The sequence below is a fragment of the Dermochelys coriacea genome, chromosome 1 (genome assembly GCF_009764565.3).
Source record: "Dermochelys coriacea isolate rDerCor1 chromosome 1, rDerCor1.pri.v4, whole genome shotgun sequence".
Classification (NCBI taxonomy): domain Eukaryota; kingdom Metazoa; phylum Chordata; order Testudines; family Dermochelyidae; genus Dermochelys; species Dermochelys coriacea.
The window spans coordinates 228,261,462-228,285,944 of record NC_050068.2 but is presented as its reverse complement, the minus strand read 5'-3'; the positions used below and the strand labels follow the sequence as shown (position 1 = coordinate 228,285,944).

The following is a 24,483-nucleotide window of genomic DNA, read 5'->3' as shown; positions in this document are numbered from 1 at the left end:
ATGGCAGGAATTGTGGGAAAGCATTGGAGTGATTCAGCCTATGTCCTCACTGCAAAGTTTATGGGTTACTATCCTGAGCAAAAGAGCATCTCCAGATGAACACCACCAAACTTGGGTCAGAAGTTTCTGTGTGGACGGCGGGAGGGAGTTACAGGCAACACTCAAGTAAGAGTGCAGGCTACAGAGGTGCTGGAACAATTTTTATAGTGTGGGTGCTGATGATGGAAACCATGTATTTGGTGTGTGTTATTACTACTACAAGCCAAGGGGTGCAGCAGCACCCCCAGCACCTCTAGTTCCAGCACCACTGTCAAGCTAACTCTTCAGTGAAAATCTATCCTTAGTGAATCTGTATTTCTCTATTCTGTGTTGATTATTCCTTTCTGTCTAAGAAAGACGCTGTGGGGAGTGGGATAAGAAGAGGCCTTAGCTAAGAAGAATTAGTTGAGCTTGGAGTGTGGAGAGAGAGGTAAACCAAGGTGGCAAGGAGGATCTATAGCCTCTGCCCCTGCCCTAGCAATGGACTAGATTATTGTTGCTTTTAGCTTTTTAAGGGTTTTTATAGTTCTTGCTCCAGATCTTTACCACTTGCTTCTTTTTCTCTGTCCCACATGTAAGAAAAAGGTGACATGTTTTTATACAGAACTTTATGTGCCTCCCTTCTTTAGATGGGTCACTGGGGAATAAAATTAGAGTTTTAAGAAAATATCGTTCCTCTCAGGTTTCCACCTTCACCAGTTTGCAAAATTCAAGCTCCAGAAGCAGTTTATCTTAACTCCAACAGCAGAAAAGGAGCTCAGAGAGAGATGGTCTTGGAATGGAGACAGGTTGTCATCACTAATTTTTAAGACAATAGAAAAAGCAAATCGTATGATTAATTCCAGGTGTAATCCTGGCCCTGGTGAAGTCAATGGGAGTTTTTCCATTGATTTCAGTGGGGCCAAGATTTTAGCTTCCAATTATAATTTTCATGTCAATTTACAAAGTTGGTTAAGGATATGTTGTTTTTAGGAAAAAAGTAGGGAATTCCACACAGGAGGAAAACCCAAATCCTCATGAGCATAAATTCATTTTCGGAGTTATTTTGCAGCAAAAATAGTCATCTGCAAATGTGTTTAGGGCCTGGTCCAATGCCCATTAATGTCAATGGAAGTCTAGGAAAGGACTGAACTGAAAAGATTGAAGGCCACACTTGACTTCTTATAATCTTGGCTGTGATGCCTCAACAAGGTGCTCATCTGGGCGCAGTATACATTACAGGGTGTCCCTGGTATAGGTCTCCCCCTTATCCGTTGTTTTACATATCCATCGTTCATCAATAGGTGAACGTGTTCCGATTCACGTTGGTCCTGATCCGCATATCCATTGTTTGCAACTTACTTGCTTTACCTTTTGCGTCGCTTTTCTGTGGGTGCTTACCACCCACTAACACCCCTCTGCCCCCCCCGTGCCTCCTGCCTGCCATGATCATCTGTTCAGCAGCGTTTAAGAGGCGCAGGGAGGAGTGAGCGGAACTTGGCGGGAAGGGGCAGGGCGACCATGAGTACAGTACTGTACAGTACTACGCATCATGAGTGGAAAACACGTTAAAAGTGTTGAGTGAGCCTGTGTCTAAGAGGCAACGTAAAAGTGTAATATTGGAAGTGAAATTAGATGTTATACAGCGTGTTCCCGGTATACGTTGGGGATATGTTCTTGAAAAGGGCGACGGATACTGGGGACCCGCTGGTACAGCAGTGGCATAGGTAGGAGGGGACACTTGGGTCGGCCTCAGGTGGGTGGGCAATGATGGGGGGGTGGAGGGGTAGGAGCGATCTGGCCTCCTTTCCCTCTCTCCAGACGGCCTTGTGGGGGGTGGGGGCGTTAAACGCTTAGGTCAGGGACTCCTGGAAAAATGGGGGGGGCCTGGAAAAATGTGCGCCCCTGCATCCACACCCACTCCTCCCCCACACTTGGGGCTTTCCCTGTTCTGCCCACCCAGTGCTCCTGTCGGGGAGCAGGATCGAGGTGTGGGGGCTTGCCCAGCTCTGGCGCTCCAGCCAGAGAGTGGGGGTCATGGGGGCTTGAGAGCCCCCATGCACCAACCCCGCTCCCTGGCAGGAGGGCTGGGCGAGTAGAGTGGGGCAAGCTCCTGACCCCGCTCAATGCCAGAGCTGGGCAAGCCCCCTCACCCTCACCCCGCTCCCTGGCTGGAATGCCAGGTGGGTGGTGTGGGGCAAATGCTGGGGTGGGCGCAGAGCCGGGATTGGGGGTGGGTGGGCCTGGATGTGAAGTGGGTGGGCTGCTGCATATCCGTCGCTCATCAGTAGGGGAAAGTGTTCCGATTCACATCAGTCCCAATCTGTATATCCGTCATTTGCATCGCAAATGACAGATATGCGGATCGGGACCAACATGAATCAGAACATGTAAAGCGTATTGAAAGAGGTGAGCATGCAACCGACATTGCTCATACTCTGTTTGCCTGCTGCGACAGTATGCATAATTTTTAAGAGTGCTGATCGAATTCATGAAAGCGCTAGAAGTGCTACGAAATTGTCATCAGTGAAGATAATGAAACAGAGAAGCAGTACAATGGAGAAGATGGAACGTTTACTGGCTGACTGGATTGATGAGCTCCATCAAAAGAAAATGCCTGTGAGTTTAAGCTTGATTCAGGAGAAGGCCAAAAGCCTGTATAACGGTTTAAAAGAGGGAGAGAGCTCAAAGGGCTCAACAGCGGAAAAGGAGACCTTCAATGCTAGTCGTGGGTGGTTCCACAGATTCCAGAAACGTGCCAATCTACATAACGTAAAACTCACAGGGGAAGTGGCTAGTGCAGATGAAGAAGCAGCTAAAGTGTTTCAAAAGGTGGCTACTCTCCAAAACATTGACAGGACAGGCCTTCACTGGAAGAAGATGCCAATGAGGACTTAAATTTCTTGTGATGAGAAGACTGCTCCTGGATTCAAAGCCTCAAAAGACCACGTAACCCTTCTGCTTGGGGGAAATGCAGAAGGTGATTACAAGTTGAAGCCCTTGCTTGTCTACCACTGTGAAAACCCAAGAGCAATGAGGGGCTACATCAAGTCTCGTCTCCCTATAATTTGGAAGTTGAACTGAAAGCCTGGAGAGTAGACGTTGATAAAATCCTTTTTTAGGACTTCTGCAACTGAAAAGCCAGCTACGGAAAAGCTAGCCCAAGAAAACCCAGCTGCCACCCCTACCTAAGTTAAGCGTAATTGACACTGTTTTATATTGCTGTATTTACTATATTAAAATGTTCTATGTGTTTCAAAGGTGTTAGTAGGATTCTACATCACTTTATTCAATGTTTTATGTGTAAAATGTGTACTGTATAACTTGTCATTGTAAAAAGGTACACTGTTTAGGCGAAAAGAGCATTGTCATAGACAAGTGTGGAGACGTTGTGAATGCATCCTCTTCCCCCCCCCCCCCCATTCCATTATTTCTTATGGGGAAAATTCCCCGGTATCAATCATTTCGGTATCATCGCCCTTTTCAAGACTGCAACCTCGACTTATACTGGGGACCCCCTGTAGTTTATTAGAAGGCTTTTGAAGGTCAGCAGCAATAGGAGGCACACCCCACAAGTGGGAATATGCAGACGCCTCTACAAAGTAAAATCTCCATTTGTGCAGACTCAACGGACCAAAGTAGAGAGCACAACTAGTATGCTCTATGCTTGCATTCCAGCCTTCCCCCACACTTTTAAGTGTATGGCCTTGTCTACACTAGAATAGATTTGCTGGTAGGGCTACCTGTTAATAGAAAAACCCTATTAATTGAGGCACAGCCTAACTAGCAAAAGAATTTTTTCCATATAGCTTGCACCAGTTCCCCCAAACAAAATAAACTATGCCAGCAAAAGGACTTGATAGCTGATACAGCTACAGCTACATCTACACTATGGCTTTTGCTGACATACCTATGTGATTTTTCATACTGCTAATCATTATAGCTATGCTGGCAAAACCTTCTGGTGTAGACCAGACCTTAATGTAATTCATAATAGCACTTCTCTCAGTGCTAATTTGGGGATGCCCTGACAGTAAAATCTCCAGTAGAAACAGGTGTGTGGTGTTGCTGGTGCAGGCGTTCATGCAGCAGACATTGGCTACTCCAGATTGTTAGGTTTATTGTAGTTTAATTTCGATTACCATGTCCGTTTGGCATGTTTGTTCTTTTGCTTGCATGCTTTTATACCACAGCCACTGAAATGGAAGAGCTTGTGTGCTGGTCACTCCTTGTTGGATTGAACATCACATACACTAACACCAGATGGCAGAAATTAGAAACTATGTGATTGCTCTGACTACTAGAACTAGGCAATAGGCATAGTGTGTGCAGCACTTTCAATTCAACTCAGTGCTGATTTGTAACACTTCTTGCTTATTCCAGTTCTGGGAGGGATTGACACCAGCCAAAATGGAATTGGTTCATGCTGAAAAAATAAGCATGGTTCAACCAGTCAAAAAATATTACGCACTTGTGGTTGATTTTCAAATATAGACATACTGATTTTATATGTATGTGTGTGTGTGTGTGTGTGTGTGTATATATATATATATATATATATATATATATATAAAATAAAAACACATAAGATATTGAACCGTGTTCATATATTGTACTTTTGAATGCCTCCTCTCCAGTCTGCCCACTAATCCGTCTCTGCTGGAACTACTTCTAGCGATCTGAAATCTGAGCAACTTTCAAATAAATGGTTTCAGAGTAGCAGCCGTGTTAGTCTGTATTCGCAAAAAGAAAAGGAGTACTTGTGGCACCTTAGAGACTAACCAATTTATTAGAGCATAAGCTTTCGTGAGCTACAGCTCACTTCATCGGATGCATTTGGTGGAAAAAACAGAGGAGAGATTTATATACACACACACACAGAGAACATGAAACAATGGGTTTATCATACACACTGTAAGGAGAGTGATCACTTAAGATAAGCCATCACCAACAGCAGGGGGGGGAAAGGAGGAAAACCTTTCATGGTGACAAGCAGGTAGGCTAATTCCAGCAGTTAACAAGAATATCAGAGGAACAGTGGGGGGTGGGGTGGGAGGGAGAAATACCATGGGGAAATAGTTTTACTTTGTGTAATGACTCATCCATTCCCAGTCTCTATTCAAGCCTAAGTTAATTGTATCCAGTTTGCAAATTAATTCCAATTCAGCAGTCTCTCGTTGGAGTCTGTTTTTGAAGCTTTTTTGTTGAAGTATAGCCACTCTTAGGTCTGTGATCGAGTGACCAGAGAGATTGAAGTGTTCTCCAACTGGTTTTTGAATGTTATAATTCTTGACGTCTGATTTGTGTCCATTCATTCTTTTACGTAGAGACTGTCCAGTTTGGCCAATGTACATGGCAGAGGGGCATTGCTGGCACATGATGGCATATATCACATTGGTAGATGCGCAGGTGAACGAGCCTCTGATAGTGTGGCTGATGTGATTAGGCCCTATGATGGTATCCCCTGAATAGATATGTGGACAGAGTTGGCAACGGGCTTTGTTGCAAGGATAGGTTCCTGGGTTAGTGGTTCTGTTGTGTGGTGTGTGGTTGCTGGTGAGTATTTGCTTCAGATTGGGGGGGCTGTCTGTAAGCAAGGACTGGTCTGTCTCCCAAGATCTGAGCGAGCGATGGCTCATCCTTCAGGATAGGTTGTAGATCCTTGATGATGCGTTGGAGGGGTTTTAGTTGGGGGCTGAAGGTGATGGCTAGTGGCGTTCTGTTGTTTTCTTTGTTGGGCCTGTCCTGTAGTAGGTGACTTCTGGGTACTCTTCTGGCTCTGTCAATCTGTTTCTTCACTTCAGCAGGTGGGTACTGTAGTTGTAGGAATGCATGATAGAGATCTTGTAGGTGTTTGTCTCTGTCTGAGGGGTTGGAGCAAATGCGGTTATATCGTAGCGCTTGGCTGTAGACAATGGATCGAGTGGTATGATCTGGATGAAAGCTAGAGGCATGTAGGTAGGAATAGCGGTCAGTAGGTTTCCGATATAGGGTGGTGTTTATGTGACCATCGCTTATTAGCACCGTAGTGTCCAGGAAGTGGATCTCTTGTGTGGACTGGTCCAGGCTGAGGTTGATGATCTTTTCCTTTTCTTTTTCAAATAAATGCAATTTAAATAAAAATCTCCTGTCATTTACTCTAGCTGGAGGTTCAGGATGGCCATTGCTCAGTCCTGGACTAGCGAGAGCTCTAAGGTCCTGTAGTTTTTGAACCACCAGGGCTGGAAATGGGTTCTTTATACCACTGAAGATCTGGGGATTTGCCCCCTCTGATGTCGGGTACTTGTTTCTTTCCTTAGTTGGTCATGAGTTATTAGGTCTTAAATCCACAACATGGCTATGCCTGAAAAAGGTATTTTAGATGATTTTGAGCAGTTTGTAAAACACATTAGTTCTCATTTTACAATTCTTCCAATCTTTGTGCTGTTGGACTCCTCCTGGTGCTTAGGCAGTTTGGTTTTAAGGTGGAAGAATATATAAATAGTACCAGGACAATTTTAAAATGTTTTAAAACATTTCTACAATAGTTTCTTTGTAAATTATATAGACTAAAAGAAAATATTTGATGGGCTTTATGGATTCTTTTTTTATATGACCTGAGTAGTACACAATTTGCTTTGCAACTTGTTCAGGTGTGCTTAACTCCAATTTATGCCCACTTGTACCACATAATCATGTTCATTCTTTTTCTCTCTCTCCTTCTGCCTTCACACTTAGGCACTTGGAGAGGAACAGGAGAGAAGATGAAAAGGGTTGCAATGATACATATTTAACTCACAAGAAAATTCTGATCATAAATGTACTGGCAGAATTGCTGAGCTAGGATAATTAAAGTTGTTTGCTTAATTTAAATTAAAAATGTTCTACTCTAAAAAGTGACTAAAATTGACAATGTGGCTTTATATGTTTATTATCTTGCTTTGACACAATTTCAGATTTGCTCAAGAATATGTAAAATAGAGGGTTTTTCTGAATGCCAGCATTGAAAAGTCAAGATAGCATCTGTAAGCCAAGCTGTGTTTTTTAACCCATAAGAAGCAGCCACTATTGTATACTTTTCTGACCATAACCTCTTTTAAAATAATAGCGGTTGTCATGAATTCTCTGTGCTTTTCGTGTTTAAGCAAAACAGGAAGGAACTTAAACATGTGCTTAAGATTAAGCATGTGAGCATTCCCGCTGAAGTCAATGGGACTACCTCAGGTGCTTCAAGTCAGGTACGTGCTTAAGTCTTGTCCTGGATAGAGACCTAAGTTGGATTCGTATTTGAGGAGTTTCTTTTATAGTAAACAAAAGAGCTCTCTCCCTGTCAGGAACCCAGTGCACAACATAACAGAGACATGAAATCACACCCCTTTAGCTCCACTGCTTATGAATAATAAGTAACACAATAAATGCCATTTAAAATAAATTTAAAAATGGTTATAAAAATCACAAATATAATTTCTCAAACTTGTTGGGAACATCCTATTTTCTTTATAGCTGCATCTTCGAAAACAGTCTAACTGGGATCATCCTTAACTTACCTCTCTAAAAATGCCCAAGACAGCATTATGTCTGTATAATTAACTTTACAGAGGACGGAAGAACTTTGGGAGGCAAATTTTCATATCATAACTTGAAAGCTGCAAATTGCGTTTTAAAGAAGCCATGCCCTTTGAAAAAAAATTCTTTTCATATCTGAAGAAAATCAAATATCTCTAAATTCTACTTTTAATATAAAACAAATGCAAAAAACCCTCCAGTGGTTGCTTGATAAGGAGCTAAGTTCGAGAATAAATTATACTTGTTATTAAATGTTATGGGCCTGATTTCTCCATTGCCATGCATCTTGTGTAGTCATTGACAAATGCTACTAAATGACAGTTGATAGTGTTTTACAACTACTTTTGCATTCATTTTACCCTGAGTATAAAATACTAGCATTCTAACTTAGTACCATTTGACACCCACTTTGCACTGGTGTGAATGACTATACAAAGTTCAAGGCAATGGAGAATCAAGTTCAGAAATGTATATATAAATATGCAGCTGCCAACGACAGGCAAAAAGTGAGGACATTAAAAGAATGTAAATCTTTCATGCCAGAGTCTCAAGTAGCATAATAAAAGGCGATGGGTTCCGTTTTTACAGATAAAACAGAGGAAGGGAAATCCAGACTGGGACTGGATTTTGTTAATAGCAATCTCAAAGGGGAGTTTCAGAGTAGCAGCCATGTTAGTCTGTATTCGCAAAAAGAAAAGGAGTACTTGTGACACCTTAGAGACTAACACATTTATTAGAGCATAAGCTTTTGTGAGCTACAGCTCACTTCATCGGATGCATTTGGTGGAAAAAACAGAGGGGAGATTGATATATACACACACAGAGAACATGAAACAATGGGTTTATCATACACACTGTAAGGAGAGTGATCACTTAAGATAAGCCGTCACCAGCAGCGGGGGGGAGGGGGGAAGGAGGAAAACCTTTCATGGTGACAAGCAAGGTAGGCTATTTCCAGCAGTTAACAAGAATATCTGAGGATATGTGGGGTTGGGGGGGGGGGGAGAAATAACATGGGGAAATAGATTTACTTTGTGTAATGACTCATCCATTCCCAGTCTTTATTCAAGCCTAAGTTAATTGTATCCAGTTTGCAAATTAATTCCAATTCAGCAGTATCTCGGTGGAGTCTGTTTTTGAAGCTTTTTTGTTGAAGGATAGCCACTCTTAGGTCTGTAATCGAGTGACCAGAGAGATTGAAGTGTTCTCCAACTGGTTTTTGAATGTTATAATTCTTGATGTCTGATTTGTGTCCATTCATTCTTTTACGTAGAGACTGTCCAGTTTGACCAATGTACATGGCAGAGGGGCATTGCTGGCACATGATGGCATGTATCACATTGGTAGATGCGCAGGTGAACGAGCCTTTGATAGTGCGGCTGATGTGATTAGGCCCTATGATGGTGTCCCCTGAATAGATGTGGACAGAGTTGGCAACGGGCTTTGTTGCAAGGATAGGTTCGTGGGTTGGTGGTTCTGTTGTGTGGTTGCTGGTGAGTATTTGCTTCAGATTGGGGGGCTGTCTGTAAGCAAGGACTGGCCTGTCTCCCAAGATCTGTGAGAGTGATGGGTCGTCCTTCAGGATAGGTTGTAGATCCTGGATGATGCGTTGGAGAGGTTTTAGTTGGGGGCTGAAGGTGATGGCTAGTGGCGTTCTGTTGTTTTCTTTGTTGGGCCTGTCCTGTAGTAGGTGACTTCTGGGTACCCTTCTGGCTCTGTCAGTCTGTTTCTTCACTTCATCAGGTGGGTATTGTAGTTGTAGGAATGCATGATAGAGATCTTGTAGGTGTTTGTCTCTGTCTGAGGGGTTGGAGCAAATGCGGTTATATCATAGAGCTTGGCTGTAGACAATGGATCGTGTGGTATGATCTGGATGAAAGCTAGAGGCATGTAGGTAGGAATAGTGGTCAGTAGGTTTCCGATATAGGGTGGTGTTTATGTGACCATCGCTTATTAGCACCGTAGTGTCCAGGAAGTGGATCTCTTCTGTGGACTGGTCCAGGCTGAGGTTGATGGTGGGATGGAAATTGTTGAAATCATGGTGGAATTCCTCAAGGGCTTCTTTTCCATGGGTCCAGATGATGATGTCATCAATGTAGCGCAAGTAGAGTAGGGGCATTACGAGACGAGAGCTGAGGAAGCATTGTTGAGCTGAGTCAGCCATAAAAATGTTGCATACAGTGGGGCCATGTGGGTACCTATCGCAGTGCCGCTGATTTGAAGGTATACATTGTCACCAAATGTGAAACAGTTATGGGTGAGGACAAAGTCAAAGTTCAGCCACCAGGTTAGCCGTGACATTATCGGGGATACTGTTCCTGACGGCTTATAGTCCATCTTTGTGTGGAATGTTGGTGTAGAGGGCTTCTACATCCATAGTGGCTAGGATGGTGTTTTTAGGAAGATCACCAATGGACTGTAGTTTCCTCAGGAAGTCAGTGGTGTCTCAAAGATTGCTGGGAGTGCTGGTAACGTAGGGCCTGAGGAGGGAGTCTACATAGCCAGACAATCCTGCTGTCAGGGTGCCAATGCCTGAGATGATGGGGCGTCCAGGATTTCCAGGTTTATGGATCTTGGGTAGCAGATAGAATACCCCAGGTCGGGGTTCTAGGGGTGTGTCTGTCCAGATTTGTTCTTGTGCTTTTTCAGGGAGTTGATTGAGCAAATGCTGTAGTTTCTTTTGGTAACTCTCAGTGGGATCAGAGGGTAATGGCTTGTAGAAAGTGGTGTTGGAGAGCTGCCTAGTAGCCTCTTGTTCATACTCCGACCTATTCATGATGACGACAGCACCTCCTTTGTCAGCCTTTTTGATTATGATGTCAGAGTTGATTCTGAGGCTGTGGATGGCATTGTGTTCTGCATGGCTGAGGTTATGGGGCAAGCGATGCTGCTTTTCCACAATTTCAGCTCGTGCACGTCGGCGGAAGCACTCTATGTAGAAGTCCAGGCTGCTGTTTCGACCTTCAGGAGGAGTCCACCCAGAATCCTTCTTTTTGTAGTGTTGGTAGGAAGGTCTCTGTGGGTTAATATGTTGGTCAGAGGTGTGTTGGAAATATTCCTTGAGTCTGAGACGTCGAAAATATGATTCTAGGTCACCACAGAACTGTGTCATGTTCGTGGGGGTGGAGGGGCAAAAGGAGAGGCCCCGAGATAGGACAGATTCTTCTGCTGGGCTAAGAGTATAGTTGGATAGATTAACAATATTGCTGGGTGGGTTACGGGAACCATTGTTGTGGCCCCTTGTGGCATGTAGTAGTTTAGATAGCTTAGTGTCCTTTTTCTTTTGTAGAGAAGCAAAGTATGTTTTGTAAATGGCTTGTCTAGTTTTTGTAAAGTCCAGCCACGAGGAAGTTTGTGTGGAAGGTTGGTTCTTTATGAGAGTATCCAGTTTTGAGAGCTCATTCTTAATCTTTCCCTGTTTGCTGTAGAGGATGTTGATCAGGTGGTTCCGCAGTTTCTTTGAGTGTGTGTGGCACAAGCTGTCAGCATAGTCTGTGTGGTATGTAGATTGTAATGGGTTTTTTACCTTCAGTCCTTTCGGTATGATGTCCATCTGTTTGCATTTGGAGAGGAAGATGATGTCTGTCTGTATCTGTACCAGTTTTTTTATGAAGTTGACAGATTTCCACTCTATACGGCTAAATTCAGTGCCTTGCATAATGACAGGTTTCAGAGTAGCAGCCGTGTTAGTCTGTATTTGCAAAAAGAAAAGGAGTACTTGTGGTACCTTAGAGACTAACAAATTTATTAGAGCATAAGCTTTCGTGAGCTACAGCTCACTTCATCACCAGCAACCACACACCACACAACAGAACCACCAACCCAGGAACCTATCCTTGCAACAAAGCCCATTGCCAACTCTGTCCACATATCTATTCAGGGGACACCATCATAGGGCCTAATCACATCAGCCACACTATCAGAGGCTTCTTCACCTGCGCATCTACCAATGTGATATATGCCATCATGTGCCAGCAATGCCCCTCTGCCATGTACATTGGCCAAACTGGACAGTCTCTACGTAAAAGAATGAATGGACACAAATTGGACGTCAAGAATTATAACATTCAAAAACCAGTTGGAGAACACTTCAATCTCTCTGGTCACTCGATTACAGACCTAAGAGTGGCTATCCTTCAACAAAAAAGCTTCAAAAACAGACTCTCCAACGAGAGACTGCTGAATTGGAATTAATTTGCAAACTGGATACAATTAACTTAGGCTTGAATAGAGACTGGGAATGGATGAGTCATTACACAAAGTAAAACTATTTCCCCATGTTATTTCTCCCCCCACCCCACCCCCCACTGTTCCTCTGATATTCTTGTTAACTGCTGGAATTAGCCTACCTGCTTGTCACCATGGAAGGTTTTCCTCCTCCCCCCCCCCCCCCCCCCCCCCGCTGTTGGTGATGGCTTATCTTAAGTGATCACTCTCCTTACAGTGTGTATGATAAACCCATTGTTTCATGTTCTCTGTGTGTGTATAACAATCTCCCCTCTGTTTTTTACACCAAATGCATCCGATGAAGTGAGCTGTAGCTCACGAAAGCTTATGCTCTAATAAATTTTAGTCTGTAAGGTGCCACAAGTACTCCTTTTCTTATTTCCAATGTGTGTGTTAATGGAAACTGGTCTTGTCTTTACCAGTGGGTATAGCTATCAGCATTGGTGTTAATGAGCCAATCTCCAGTAAAGAAGACAAAGCAAGAAAGGGAAAAGCAAACAGAGAAATGTCCATTTGTATCAGTGTTAATTAGGCTTGGCAGAATTTGATATTTATTAACTTATAATTTTGATGGATAATACTGGGGTTTATTTATAACCAATGTGACAAAGTTCCTCCTCTACCTTGGTGGGTCTTGCACTTATTGGCGGATTTGCTCGCATTGGAGCTTCACGGCAGCCCTCAGTTTGGCTGTTTTCGTGAACCCACAGTCCAGGTCAACTCCTCCTGTGTCTGACCAGGAGTTGGGAGATTTGGGGGGAACCCGGGCCCGCCCTCTACTCCGGGTTCCAGCCCAGGGCCCTGTGGAATGCAGCTGTTTAGAGTGCCTCCTGGAACAGCTGTGCGACAGCTACAACTCCCTGGGCTACTTCCCCATGGCCTCCTCCGAACACCTTCTTTATTCTCACCAGAGGACCTTCCTCCTGGTGTCTGATAATGCTTGTACTCCTCAATCCTCCAACAGTCCGTGTTCTCACTCTCAGCTCCTAGTGTCTCTTGCTCCCAGCTCCTCACCCGCACACCACAAACTGAAGTGAGCTCCTTTTTAAACCCAGGTGCCCTGATTAGCCTGCCTTAATTGATTCTAGCAGCTTCTTGATTGGCTGCAGATGTTCTAATCAGCCTGTCTGTCTTAATTTTCTCCAGAAGGTTCCTGATTGTTTTGGAACCTTCCGTGTTACCTTACCCAGGGAAAAGGGACCTACTTAACCTGGGGCTAATATATCTGCCTTCTATCACTCTCCTGTAGCCATCTGGCCTGACCCTGTCACACCAGTTTTTAGATTTTTATCAATTTGTATTTTCAAAGTAGGACAGTTTTTTGGCGTTTTTAGCATTTTTTTTAAAAATTTTTATTGATTTAAATGTTTACGGTTGCTGGAAATTGGGTGGGGGATCAGACATTTGCTTAATGACAGTAAATATTGAGATTCAAAAACTTAAAGCTTTATAGGCTGTTTAAACACAAATTGTCAACTTCACATGTCAAAATATATAAAGTAAATATCCTTTAAATCAACAAATCATATGGGTTGTACTATTTATTTGCTAGTCCACTGGATTTTGACTCAAGTTTTCAAACAACATTATGAACAACATTTTGATTTTGAACATTTTGAACTCAAGTTCTCAAACAACATTTTTCATTCTTTTTCTATCTGTGAACTTTGCTTATCGATGGAAATATGTTTGTTGGTTTGTGTGTATGCTGAAATTGATGTTGACTGACATTTACCAATAAAATTTTAAACCTTCCAAGTTTAGTGATGAAGCATTAGAGCATTTTGATACATATAGATTCCAAGGTCAGAAAGAGGCCACTATGATCATCTTGTCTAACACAGGCCATAGAACTTCTCCAAAATAATTCCTAGAGCTTTTTTTTTTTTTTTTTTTTTTTTTAAGAACAACATCCAGTCTTGATTTAAAAATTGTCAGTGATGGCGAATCCATTGTGATCCTTGGTAAATTGCTCCAATGGTTAATTACCCTCACTATTAAAATTGTATGCCTTATTTCTATTCTGAATTTGTCTGTCTTCAACTTCCAGCTATACTCTACTCTGCATAATGGATATGAGCCTTTATTCATACTGTTGAGATATAATCTGCATTTTAGAACATGTGCAATACATTCTTTTTCATCTTCTTTTGCAGAGCTGCCTTTTTTTCAAGTTGCTAATGTTTTCTACCAAATTTTCTTGACTGTAGGAATTTTTCTGTGACACTTGGGAATATATTGCAGAGGTGCTGGACATCTGCTATTCAGTCCTGTGTTCTACACCCTTTAGCAGGTAAGCTACTGTCATTGCAACACCAATTATTCGCTGTTAAAATGTTTCCACTTCTCAAACATTCCTGCAGGGGGCTCAACTTTGAAATGAAGAGCTGACTGTGCAATATAGAAGTTAAGCAGAATCTCCCACAGCAACTCCATATTATATTATCTGCCATTGAAGAATTAGTGCATAACATGGCAGTATCTTGTAATGTTGGAAGTCAGCTCATGTCAACATGTATCTTTCTAGCCTTCTAGCAATTAAAAATTGCACCAGTAACCTCCCAATTGTGAATCCATTTGAGCTGGATTAGAGCTAACTCTGTGAAAAAGCATCATAAATGATTGGTTGAGGCCTTGCACTCTGGGGGGGCGCCTCTGCATAAATTCAACTCATGGGCTGAGAAGCCCTATAACATGGAGCTGGAGAGTGAGGCCCTGTAGACCATAAAGTCAATCTTGAGTTGGATTAAAGATTTCAGACACTGTTCACCGATACACAGTTCATTCATGTGCATTGCTAAAACTGAGTCGAAGGGATTAACATTTGGGAATAGGGTTTTCAGGAGGCAGGGTATTTTATGGATTTCTTGAAATAATTTTCAGAAAATACCAATTATGGGGGGGGGGGAGGAGACAGAAAATAGGGGGGAGAGAGCAAGAGAGAGCGCATGTATGTGTGTGACAGAGAAATATGCCGCGGTTCCTTACCAATCCTTTTCAGCTTATTTGTTTTAACAATGATACCACATGTAGTTATCCTGATTTTTCTAGGCAATTAAATATTGCTCAGACAAAAGCTTTCCACTAACCACTTTCAAATGACTTTTCTTCCCAAACCATCTAAGAGATTTTCTCATCCGTAAGAAGACATTAAAGAAAGTTTATCCCACTGATTTGACTGAACTTCATCACCAAACTGTAGGATCTAAATTTTGTAGTGGCTTCATTTTTTAAAAATAATGTGGTAGACTTCCCTGAAGGTTCTCACTGTAAAAATATTTAAACATTTTCTTGTAATACACAACCCCATAGGGGAATGCTGGGCAATAAATGCTGGGGCATTCCTGGTGACATTTGTCACCTAGATTGTATTCATTCTCTATGTTGTTTAATTCCAATGGACAGGATTAGAGTTCCATATATGAGTCTTATATTGTTATGTTCAATTAAATAATTTAGGGCAGATTGTGACTGTGGGTGTTCCAAGTAGGAGCCTCCTCAACCCCTTGTGCATTCCCCATGAGAACTAGATGCAATCACAGTCCCTGCACTCAGGGAAAAATGATGAAGGTCCACATTGTGTCTGGCCCTTGTGCAGTGGGAGCACTCAAAACACCTCCCCTTCTTGTAAATCCCAAGATATAGTAATAGTCCTTGTGTGCTCCTGACTGAAGGACTGCATCTGGTTCATGCCAATAGAGTTCTGGCCATGCTGGCTAAAGGCAGAGTTATGCCTCCAGTCCCCAATACCAGCAGACAGCTTGCCAGCTGAGGAGGATTTCCCCCATGCCTAATATAGGGTTGTGGCTTAAAGACAGAATTTAACCCCTCAGGCCTGAGAATCTAACTCAGACTTCTCAGAGTAATAGTAATATTTTGCACGTGTATTGTACCTCTCATGTGAGGATTTCAAGGCTACTGCCAGCCCAGTGGCCCCATGTGAAATGAGTTGGCACTGTGAATAGTAAACAGATCGAAGTAGACGGGGGTCCATGTCACAACTGGTGTTTATTGGTAGTCTCAGGTCAAAGACAGAATGAGCATGGACCCTCTCACCCTTAGAGGTGATTTCTCCAGACAAGGCTTGAGGTGGGACAGTATTGACAAGCCATTATGGGAAAAGTTGTATTTCTGCTGTCCATACTGATCCTGTTCTGTGAGAAACCAGAGAACTTTCATTTTCATGTCAGCTAGTCTTTCAACTTTCCCCAAAGCTAATATTCACTGTAAAGTTTTAGTAAAAGCAATAGTGATGGCATATATTGGTGCTAGCAGAACTCAGTCATTACTGGGTGGACTAAATAGGGAACTAGTCTTGTACTTATCCACTATCTAGCAGTGATCTCCGTTTGAATGGTTTTACTATGAACAAACCGTCTTTGCATTATTTTGTTTTGAAACTTTTTGCATTTAAAATTGTTCTTTCATGATTAACTGTGAATCTCACAGTAAACAAACTGGCATATTAATGCCATCTGTCTCTACTGTATCATGCGTGAAACTAGTTAATTTATCATGATTCACAAAAACATTAGTGATGGACTATCAAAAGGGAGCCCTGTTAAAGCGGGACATTATTTGACAGTGTGTGTTAAGTAAATTACGAGCACCCTGCCGATGTGATTGTCTAGTAGATGTACCAATAGTTGATGAAAAGACAGACTGCCTCCTGCGAATCCAGGAGTTTACAATCAGTTGTTTTCTTCATCGCAAAGACTGTAATTTCTCACTTGCTGGCAATACAATAATAGGCCCAGACATTAAGTGATGCTTGTGGTATTAAGTGCAGCATTATAAGAAGATCTTATTTCTTACCCCGCATATATTTTCATGGTTGTAATTATTATTATTAACTTGTAGGGAGGGCCTCAAAGTCCCAATCAAGTTCAGGGTTCCCTGGTGCTAAGCATTGTACAGAATACATATCTGAACCAGGCAGACCATTCATCCAGTTTTAAGCCCAACAACCCTGCTTTTCTAAGGGTTGTCCTCCATTCTGTAGTGAAACAAAACTGGACATAGCTTTGAATGCTATCAAATAGGTGATGCCCTTTTGTAAAGTGTGCTGCCCCGCCCCTACTAGCATGCATGTGAGGTCACGCTGGTGGGGTCACGTTGTCAGGTGTGGATCCATGCCATTCCCGGAAGTACCAAAATGTCTAGTATTCTGGGGATGTGTGAGTGGCCTCCCTAATAAAAACCAGGTCTCTGTTCCCATTAGCTTACGTTTTAAGGTCCTGAACCTTACAAAGACTTATGCATGTGTTCAACTTTAAGCAAGTGAGCAATCTCATTTCCTCAATGGGACTATCACGTGCTTAAGGTCAGGCAGGTGCATGAGTCTTTGCAGAATAGGGGCCTAATTAGAAACAGGACTGCACCATGTTTCTTCCATTCACAAAGGCAGGAGGAAGGATAGTGTAACAGTAATAAATCATAAGCTTGGTTTATATAGCTAACGTAGTGCACAGTTGGATGATTGACATCATTTAATCTCTTATTATTTGATATCTTTCGAATTCCATTTCAAATCCTAACCCCTTGTGCTCCCTTAACATTTCCCCCACCCAGAAAAAGTGACTCTGGACTTACTGCCTATTTTTATTTTATTATTTGTTTTCCTCCCTTCTATATAGATTATACCCAACCAACCTTCTCCTAGGAAGTTCCATGGAGGAGTCCAACCCACACAGTGATCCTTACTGGGGGCTCCAGGGCCATGTGCTCCCAGTGTCCTAAATCTGCAATATGTGTGAGGGTGAGGGAAATTCAGCTAGCCCACCTCCCCTTACCCCTTTGTGCTGCTGGCAAATCTCTGCTGCTGAATCTCTTGAAATAGCAACTAAAATATCTACCTACTTGAAATACCAGTTCAACCTGTTGACCAAAAAAACACCCCAAAGACAAAACAGTGCTCAACTAAGGTTGGAACAGTTGCATCAGAAAATGATGCGAAACGTTAACTGTGTACACGCCATGACAAGTAAAGATATTGTTGTCATGGTTAGCCAGGCACATAAAAGCCATTGGACCCGCTCCTGGGTGCTGTGTTTGCTCAGTTTGAAAAAGGGAAGCAGGATTTGAGATGCTGAAATTTAACACAAGAATTTTTTAACTGCCTCTTTCAAAACAGGCATCTCGCGTCACTGAACTGAATTGCCATTCCATCAGCAGCCTGCCAGACACACTCTGGCTCTTTAGAACCCTTTTGGTATGACTACCCTGCAGCTAGGGATGAGATTTCCGACTTGGGTAGGCGTACCTGCACTAGCTTTGATTGAGCTAGTGCACTAAAAATAGCAGTGTAGTGGTGGCTACGTGGGCAATAGCACAGGTTTGTCACCCAAGTATAATCCCACCCAGCCCCCTGTACTCAGGTGGCTAGTCCTGCTGCTGCCCATTTAGTGATGGCTACATTGCTGCTATTAGCACACTGGCTCGATCAAAGCAGCATGGGTATGTCTACCCAAATTGGAAATTATACCTCTGACTGCAGAGTAGTTGTACCCTTTAGGTGCTATGTAACCACCAGGAATGGGCAGATAAAGAGTGTTCTTCAACATCATTCCAATTTGTCTCAGTTTACCTTATTCATTTCTTCTCAAATACTAATTACAAAGTAAGGGGAGAAAAGTAGTATGATTTCCCCATTTTTCTCCAGCTTCAAACAGGATCTGTATAATCAACTTTTATAGGGTTAGGGACTATATAAAGAAGGACAAATTGAGGCACAGAAGGGTTAAATAATTTGCCCAGAGTCAAAAAACAAGTCACCAGTGGTGCCAACCCCAAACCTTCAAAAATCATATTGGGGCTCAAAAAGTCATGAGGTTGATTTGAAAAATCACAAGATTTTAAAAACAAACAAACAATTGGGTTCTTTTAATTTGCCTTCTGGTTTTTGATCCTTTTAAGGCACAGTTTTTCAAGCTTTTCTACAAAACCATGAGGGCTAGAAACACATTTTTTTTTATAAAAAGTAAGAATCTCAGGTAATCCTAGGACTCCAGAAGATGGAGCTTTGATGCCAAATATTGTGATACTCATGATGAAAGCACAAGAGTTGGGGAGACTCAGTCAGTGATAGAGTTGGGACCATTACCCATGAATCATGACTCTCTCTCAACCCCTAGTCTAATCACTAGACAATACTTTCTGAAATTTAACAATTTTTTAAAACTTAAAATAAATAGATAAATAATCGTAACATTTTGAGGGGGTCAATTCATAGTTTGAAAAACCTCTTGACTAAGATTTTCAAAAGCTACTAGTGATTTTGGATGTCTCAGTTCTTAGGTGCCTTCCTTCTAGCACCTTCAAGCCACCTAGATATTTATAAAGTATGGAGCCATGCACCTTTTAAAAATTAAGGCCACTTTCAGATCTTTATAGTTGCATGCCCAAAAATTGAGTCATCCAAAATTCCTAGTCAGTTCTGCAATGTTTTAAATTGCTTAAAACGTTTGAAATGGGAGGTTTTCTGTTAAGTGTGTGGTGGGGAAAGGATGGTTTTACGGTAAAACAAATGTTTCAGGTTTCAACTTTGCTTATGTGGAATAAGTTTGGTGGTTTGATTTGAGATTTGTATTTCACTTTCAAATGGCATGTTAATTTTTTGTATTAAATAAAATAAAGAAAATCAAATAGAGGAGCATAAATCAAAATCCTGGATCTGAATTTTGAGGAAGGGAGCAACTGAAATCTACATTTGAAACCATACAGCTGAATTCTACAAATGGCCTCTTGGCTTTATAACAGACTACACTATAAATTCATATCGAAGTTGGAGTATTTCTTTTTGAGCCAATCTCTAAAATATGTGAGTAATCAAATAAACATGATCTAAAGACGTTTAACATTTGGGGGATTATTTGAGGGTGTGTTGCGTTTTGCTTTTAGATTTATTTCACTTTATAAGTCATCCCCTCTCCACCCTACTCATCTCTTCAGGCTTTGCTGGCTCATTGTGTTGTGTTCACAGAAGCTGCAGAATGGGGAGAAGTGATGCTTTTACAGGAATGGAAACATTTTATTTTTAGCAGCTGTACTGGTCAGTCTGACTAAACAGGCAGGTTTCCTAAAGACTGCCTCAAGCTGTAGTGTCTTACAAGTCCTAATCACCTGTTGTAAGTTTATATTCAGCTATAATTACAGTTCTTGTTCCTTAGAGTTCCACCTGTCTGGGAGGAATGGAACAGCAACTCGGCATAATTCAGTTGAATTCATCTTGCAAGCAATATTCCCAGCAAAACAGTAAGAATTTTATGGATGCAGGACTTTTTTAGTCTAAAGCAGGAATGGATTGAGCTCACATGGAATAAATATGAACTGAGCCAAACCACTGCACGGAACTAAAATGAAAACGAAACATGACCCAAGGTTTGGAAAAATATGGTTGCCTCCCTTTTTCTTTTCTTCCCTTTCACTTTTCTTCTCTCTCTTCCCCCCCACCCCCCTTTCCTTTTCCTCTTTTCTTGGCCTAGAAACAGGGAAACCAAAATCTCATGAGAGAGGCTGCTGTTTAGGTATGCCTGGCCTCACTAAAATCAGGAAGAACTTAAAATCTTGCCAGAACTCTGACCTCATGTGAATTTCAGTATCAAAGATGTGTTCTGGCAGTCCTTACTCAAGCAAAACTCTCATTGATTTCAGTGGGAATTTGACTAAGTAAAGATCACAGGACTGAGAGCATTTTCAGATAAGCTTTGGGAACCTATTTGACAAGGATCTCTGAGCCTTTTGATGTTTGGCATCGCTAGTTTGAAGCCTGTTGCAGCTATATGAAATTGGCCGATTCATCTAGCTGCGCTTACTCATCTAGCAAACTGTTTGAAGTGGCCGTGGCTGATGGAGCTTAAATAAGAAAACCAGAATTTAAGAATAATGCATTTTATTGTGAAGAATTTAGAACAAAGCAATAATGAAATGAAAGGAGGTTTGACAAACATGCTAGTTTTTCACTGAGGCACAGGAACTTCCTGCTAAGTGATGTTTAAAGCACCTCCTAAAAGGAGGTGGAGCACCCATCTTGTGAATGTAGGCTCTGAATCATTGGGGTGCTTGCATGGGGTTAGAGTGCAAGTAGTGTCTGCCCTGAGTAGAGGCTAACATGCAGTTGCACCATCTCCAAAGTATAGCAGAGAATGAATACATGACTCAGACATTCTCTGTTCCTCCTCCACCTCCCCTCTTGCCCTGACAGTGTGGGGGGAGTCACTTCACTCCCCTTTTTGGAGCAGTTTACTCCTCCCTATTCATCTGGCCAGCTATTCTGGTCGAGCAGGAAGGAAGTGGGACTGAGCCTGTGTTCTACACACTCCCCACCTGTTGTGCGGAGCATCAAGCAAGTAGCACCTACTCTGTTCACTGCATCCAGAATCACAATCTGAGCAGGGGCATGTGGAGGGGTTCCGGATCACAGCAGTCCTTTGACACCCAAGCAGCTGGAGAGTTTGAAACTTGCTCCACTAGAAGGAACAGCTGTGCTTTGACTCTGCAGCCTTCTCTCACCCATGCCATTAGGTCACTTTGACTGAAGAAGCTGTTTTTTAGGAGCCATCATAGGCTTTTAAATTGGTTCTTAAGTTTCAATGCATTTAAAAAATAAAATGATAAAGGCAATTATTTAAAAAGCAAATAAAAGACCAGTTGCTTTCAAAAAGTGTAAATATTTACAACAAAATTAAATGACTGGTTTGATGCAATATGTGGTTTCATTTACTAGAATAGGTCAGGCTGAAGTCATCACCGGTGTGACTTCATTGGCTTCAGTGCACTTTGGGCCTGAAATTTGGTCAGTCTTAACACTGTTATTTGGTGATTAATTTGTTTTCTGTGTAATTGTCCACTATGATGTCTGTTCATCTCATCTACATTAACAAGGCAGGCAAGTATTATTTTTCCATTTTACAGATGTTGAACTGAGGCATAGAGAGATCACATAGCTTGCCCAAGTTCACAGAGGAAGTTCCATCCCACTGTCTAAATTATTAATTTAATTTTACTGCAGAGATTGGCCTAGCTGTATTCCACATTGATGTCGGTGGGAGCAGATTTAGAGCAAGGCCAAGCACTTTTGAAAATCCCACCCTAACTGTCATTTTCTTAAATGTACAACATTGTGACCAAGACATTAAAAAGCAAAACCATTAGGCACTCAAAGGGTTCATCAAAGTGGGTTGGGACCCATTTTAATGGGGTCGCAAGGGCTGGCTTAGACTTCCTGAGGCCCAGGGCCAGAGGTGAAGCCCAAGCCCCACCACCTGGGGCCGAAGCCAACGCCTGAGAGTTCTGCCGTGGGTGGCGGGGCTCAGGTTACAGGCCTTCTGCCTGGGGAGGACTTCAGCTTTGTACCCACTCCCCCCCTCCCCCCCCCCCGGCTGGGATGGTGGGGCTTTGGCTTTGGTCCCCCTGCTTGGGACGGTGAAGCTTTGGTGCCCCCTCCTCGGGTTCTGTAGTAATTTTTGTTGTCAGAAGAGGGTCATGGTGCAATGAAGTTTGAAAATCCCTGATCTACACAGTGGAGTAACGTGCGCTGCAGAGTGTGTGGTTTCTAAACTGGTATGTTAAAGAGTGCTGCTAGGGAACCATTAGTGCACACAGTTTGGATCAGTTGATGCTCAACAGAAGGAAAAGGACTAAATAGACGAGGAAAGAAATACTAGTTTTAAACTTCTAAGTAGATTTTATAAACAGCGGGGAGCCAAATAAAAAGTTAAAACCCATTTGACAAAAAGGTACTTGTTGTCTCTTTAAATTACTTGTTTTATAAGAAGAAAAACTAAGGGCAAGGTATAGGTTCTTAAAAACTCCTGCTCTAATTGTTAGGTGCTACAAGCCAGCGTCTCATGTGTGTGGCTTTTTTATGACCGCACACCCTGTCATATGGGTGTATGAAATAGCATAGTCATGGAGCCCAGTAGCACTGCTGTAAGTAAGGATCTGCTAGACTTCCCTTCCTAAACCCTCCTATTTGGTGTTTAATCATGTTTGTCATTTAATATCATAGCCACTTCAGATATCATCAGGCTGAAACTTGGCACTCAGCCCAGCTGCATTTTTAAAGATGTAAACTAATTCTAATTGGTTTGTCTGGTTTTGCTTTAGAGTTTGGCACAAACCACAAATTTCTCAGGATTGAAGAATGCTTCCCACCCTCCAGTGACTTAAATATATCAGCTTGAAAATGTAAAGATCAGTTAAATGTGGTACCAAATTACTTGACAGTCTTTAAAGACGAAGCAGCTACGTATGTTTAACAAATTAAGAACCAGATTCTGAGCCCCTTACTCATGGTGAGTAGTACTTTCCTCCATAAGTATCCCCACTGATTTCAGTGGGACTGTTCAGGGAGGAAGATGCTATTCAAGGGGACTAAGGGTATCAGAATCTGGCTCTTACCAGTAACTTCTGACTGGGAGAGAGAGAATTCCTTTGGGGAGAAATTTCCCCTTCCCAGGAACCATGGACATCTCCATACTTTGCTGTCCCCCGTCCTGCACAAAAAGGTGTGGGGTTACTGCCTTTCCCCAGTCCCAGGACTGAAGGAAAGGATTAGAAGGGAGGCTGTGTTCATTTTATAGAGGGCACGAGGACCTAAACCAGTTGTCCTTTAACTGGTAGGAGAACCCTCTCCTCTGCCTGACTGAACAATGCTCCAGCCGGGAAACCTCATAGGGTTTTCTTCACTTCCCCAGGCTTCCACATTTGGGTTTCTCTGTGAGAGAGGAAGTTCTTCTCCCTGGATAAAAGTGCAGGATTGGAACTTACAGAAATGCAGGTTTTCTTCCATACTTTTTTTTTTTTTTTCCTTCTTCTTCATGTACCCTGATGTTGACACTGGCTTCCACTCTGAATGACAACCCAGTATGCATAATACTGACCATGTATGCACTACACTGTCAGCCACTGCAACACGTGACTGGAGTTTGAGGCTTGAGGCTGGGCCTAAGGTGTGGGAAGGAGGGATCAGATAGTTGTGTAAATTGACAAACACAGCCAAAGGCATTGTTAAGAATTTTCACAAACCTTGTATAGTTTTCTAAATTTCCAGCTCTTACCTGACCCTCTCAAAGTGAGATGTGGGCTTTTCTTGAACTTCATGAGTGGCTGTGACATGATGACCACAGTACATGCTGGGATGCCACAGAAAATGAGATCTGCTAATATTGTGACATCAGGGAACATGAAAGATTCAAATCTGGAAGTTTAAAATCAGTTGTGTGGGACTGCCTTTCTTACCTTTAGTATTTTGAGCACCAGCATTTTGCTCTGTAGTTATTATTTAACCTATATATAGGTGCTGTAAGTTAGGCTAAAATCCTGTGGATGGTAAGTATTGTTTGTATGAAATGGTTGTACAAGGTCATCACTTTAAAATGTGGCATACCACATCCTGCACTGCAGGAGTTGCAAAATCTCACCACACTGTTTGTGGCTGCCATTTTGGAGTTGCTCTCTTCAAGAAGCAAGACGACTTTGGCAAGTTTTAAAATGTTTGGTTTCATTTATAAAAGAGAGTTCAGTAGAAGCTGTACTTTCCTCATAGGCCATCCTTCACGCAGACTATTCTCAAATGTAGCTTTGCTTTTGAAAAATACATATTTCCAAGGCCAAAGGGAAATGATATATGTTCTAAAAAACTAATCCAGATTGATGGCCAGGCTTTCGTAGCTCTTGCAGTACTCTGCACTT

At 42.2% G+C, this 24,483-nt stretch overlaps 1 protein-coding gene across 3 annotated transcripts in view; it reads left to right on the top strand.

Annotated features, from left to right (window-relative positions):
* The window catches only part of PRR5 (proline rich 5), a 137,041-nt gene that overhangs the window by 30,356 nt on the left and 82,202 nt on the right, over window positions 1–24,483 (top strand). For 2 of the 3 annotated variants that reach the window (XM_038385638.2, XM_038385653.2), the window contains exon 2: window positions 14,001–14,083. The gene's annotated coding sequence lies outside the window, so the exon portion shown is untranslated. Of the gene's footprint in view, window positions 1–13,816; window positions 14,084–24,483 lie in introns of those variants that run through there. The other variant, XM_043515524.1, reaches the window with a different exon arrangement.